This window comes from Octopus sinensis, linkage group LG10, assembly GCF_006345805.1.
Source record: "Octopus sinensis linkage group LG10, ASM634580v1, whole genome shotgun sequence".
NCBI classification, from domain to species: Eukaryota; Metazoa; Mollusca; class Cephalopoda; order Octopoda; family Octopodidae; genus Octopus; species Octopus sinensis.
The window spans coordinates 39596108-39600258 of record NC_043006.1 but is presented as its reverse complement, the minus strand read 5'-3'; positions in this window follow the sequence as shown (position 1 = coordinate 39600258).

Sequence of the window (4151 nt, the reverse complement as noted above, 5' to 3'; positions counted from 1 at the left end):
AGCCGGAAGTTATTCGTATACTGTTTTTGTTTAAACTTTCTTTATAACTACCACCCCAAACGTTTTACCTTAAATTTTAGACGTACCCTAAGGGTCCTCGTACGCTACTTTTAAACTCTTGGTTTATCATAAACCGCTTTTGTCGTGTGCACCAAAAACCTTTTCCATTCGTTTGTTCAGTTTGGTCACTTTTGACTTTTTCGTTGTTGTCACTCACATTGCTGCCCGCTTTTTTGCCGTTTTTATACATTTTTATACATTTTGGGATACTTACCTCTCGTGTTCCGAGAGTTAAAAAGGTCGAGTTGCATCCCCTAGACAGTCTGTGGTTTGTGTTTAATATACAAATTGGTTTGCTATATGTGCCTCATATGATTTAATTAACCGATTTTTTCCAGTAATAAAGTACCCTATTGGAATAAAAAGGGCCATATAGCTCCTTGGAGCAGATATGATGCTCGCTGTGAGTTAAAAAAAAATTCCTGCCAATTTGTGAAAGATATTGTCGAAAATATGTCATCTTGAATTTGAACGCGATTTCCCAAAATGGCATGATTTTATCGATTTTTTCTGATGATAAGGTATTGCATGGAAAACTAACGCCAGAATTAAGTTTCTTAGGGTAACATTAAGCTTCACCATGAGTTTGGTGAAAATCGATTGCAAGTCGCGAAAATTACAACAGAAAATGTGTTGCATATAAAAAGCTTAGATTCTCGACCCCATGTCGAATTTATCAATTTTTTTCAGAACTGGTGGAACTTTTCAAAATTTTCGCTGCGTTAGTTTTGAATTATGACATTGGGCTATGTGTGTGTCAAGTTTCATCAGAATCGGTTGAAAGCCGTGGTCAGGGTGAGGGTACAAGCTGACAGACACACAGACACACAGACAGACAAACTGCCATTTATATAGAGAGATATATATGTATATGTACATATATATATATATATTAGCATTGCTTGACAACAGACGCTGGTGTGTTTGTGTCCCCGTCACTTAGCGGTTCGGCAAAAGAGACCGATAGAATAAGTACTGGGCTTACAATAGAATAAGTTCCGGGGTCGAGTTGCTCGATTAAAGGCGGTGCTCCAGTATGGCCGCAGTCAAATGACTGAAACAAGTAAAAGAGTAAAGAGTGAAAGAGTATATATATATATATATATTGTTGTATTTCGGAATGGTCATTTTGCCAGTTTAGCCAATAAATATATATATATATATTATCCATAGATTTGTATGGATTAGTCATATATACAGCTGGCGATCTTGTCCGGAAACTGACGGTGCTCCGGCCAAGTCGGTGATCCAGCTAAGTTGGTACCTGAATACAATTGCAATCCGATGACTGAAAGAAGCATAGGATAAAAAATTTATATTTCTGTGAAATTTCTGTTGTCGCTGAGGTTAATTTTTGTATATAACGAATATTGTTATTCATATCACTAATTCCCCAGAACAGGTGTGTGCAGCCTATTTAATACTAGTAGCAAATTACGAGTTTAAAATCCTGTGGGGAGCATATGTCCTGTGAAAATTTATGAAAGTTTTGTATACCAAATAATTCATAGATATGCAACTTATATCAAATTATAGCATTCGTTTTAAAGATCGTAACGGTTTTTTAAGCATAAGAGTTTTCAGAGACTTGTCAACAGCTTATAATTTTGTTCCCTCATCCGCACTAAAGAAGACACAGGTCGTTACAACCTCCATTATAAATACTTGTAATGTATTTATTTGTTGTATAACTTTATTTGTTTCATCAATATTTGAAGAAATTAAATACAAGCCAATGAGCAAATAGAATGACGTAAGAATGGATGGACACAAACACACGCACACACACACACACACACACACACACACACACACACAATTTATATGTTTGTATGTAAATAGATAGAGAGGTCGTTTTTTAGTTAGAAGGCAGATAGAGGGAAAGATCTGATTAACATATATATATATATACAATAATATATATATATATAATATATATATATATTATATATAGAGAGAGAGAGAGAGAGAGAGAGAGAGGAGAGAGATGGATGAATAGATGGATTTACGGATGGACAAATAAATCAGTTGACAAACCGAAGAAAGAAAGAGCAATAAGCAGAGAAATTACTAGATAGATAAGCTGATTGGCTGATAGCAAGAAAAAGTGCTGTTATTCACAAGTAGACAGATAAGTCGATAGACAGACAGACTTGAACATTGACAGATAGATAGACAGACACACAGATAGATAGATAGATAGATAGATAGATAGATAGATAGATAGATAGATAGATAGATAGATAGATAGATAGATGATAGATAGATAGATAGATAGATAGACGCTCTTGCAAAGCTGTCCAGTAACTCCACCTTTAGCAATAAAATTACGACAAGCACAGGAAGAGCAGTAAGCCTAATAATCTCTCGATAATTTACATCTCTGACGAATTATTTCCGTTAAACAGCACATCTGGGCAACAAAACCGATACTTATTACGTATAGCACAACGCCTTCAACGCAGTTCACGATGCCTCTTCTTCGAAATGTCTCCAAAGACTATGTTTAAAGCAGCAAATTTGGTGTATTTTATCGATTTCAAAACTTACAGAGCAACGATGCCGTTTAATTGATCTATACTTTAATTATGAACACTAGTGAGCATTGATACACATATTCGTACGTATTTCCCTAAGATCTAGGTGTATCTATAGATACACATGCATATACATACGGACATCCCACACCACCACCAACATACACACACACACGCATACATTTTCATACATACGTCAAAACGTTGAACTAAGCTCGCTCTGCAGCTGTTTCCTTCTGAAATCTCATTCGTCAGAGCGTCGAGAGAGCATTAATAATAATAATAATAATAATAATAATAATAATAATAACAATAATAAATGCTCTGATGCAGTACCAGGCAGTGACTATGCTCTGATGCAGTACCAGACAGTGGCTCTCGTAGCTTCTGATCTTAACTGATTCGAAGTGTTATCATGTACATTGTTTTGTCTTGGTATAAAAGATGGGCTACAGCAAATATTCTGCTCAATACCAAAGATTTGTTTGTCAGTTGTTTGACATTAACCAGTTGAACATGTCCCTTAGTGGCTGACGATATGTGCATCTCTGATCACGAGCAGAAGTAGTGGGGGAGTATCATAGCTATGTGTCGAGAGGGATTCTTTGGGTTTGAATAATTCACCTCTGGAAACGTGGGTGTTTCGTTCAACATCCTTAAACTACTCTTATTCAGGGACCTTTTGAGCAGGATGGGCTACTCGACCAGAAGAAAATTGTAACTGGGCCCCACCTGCAAAGTCATGTGCTGTTTCTCTTGATATGAGATCACTATGACGTGCACATATGGTTGTGATGCATGTGCCTGGTGCACCCTCATCAGACAGGTAGTCATGATGGGTATACTGGGCTTTGTATATTTTACCCCAATGTCACTTTGATGGCAAGCACTGCTCTCTCACTCAATAATAATAATAATCCCTTCTACTATAGGCGCAAGGACTGAAATTTGGGGAAGGGGGAGGTTTGATTACATCCACCCCCGTACTAGACTAGTACCTATTTTACCGATCCAGAAAGGATAAAAGACAAAGTGAACCTCGGTGGAATTTGAACTCGGAACGTAAAGACGGACGAAATATTGCTAAGCATTTTTGCCGTCGTGTGAACGACTCTACCAGTTCACCGCCTTTCATAGTAATAATACTGCTACTTATAATGCAGTTTCAAATTTGGGCACAAGGTCAGCAATTTCGGTGGAGGTGTAAATCAATTACATAGATCTCAGTGATCAAACTGGTATTTCTTTTATCGACCCCTAAAAAATGAATGGTAAAGTGCGCCTCGCTGGAATTTGAACTCAGATCGGAAAGCATTTTGTTCGACGGGCTAGTTATACAGCCAGCTTGCTACCTTCCGCACGTTATACGCATTTTGAAGTTTTCTGCAAAAGATTATATAGATCTGTCGATCTATGTTGACGCTTATAGGTATATCGTGTATGTGTATCTGTGCGTTCGTGCACATGCGTGTGTATTTTGGAGGAATGGAAGTTGCTCATGCATTTAGGCCTCCCGTCTGCAAGCCATAGACGCTATCGTCGGAGAGGAAGATA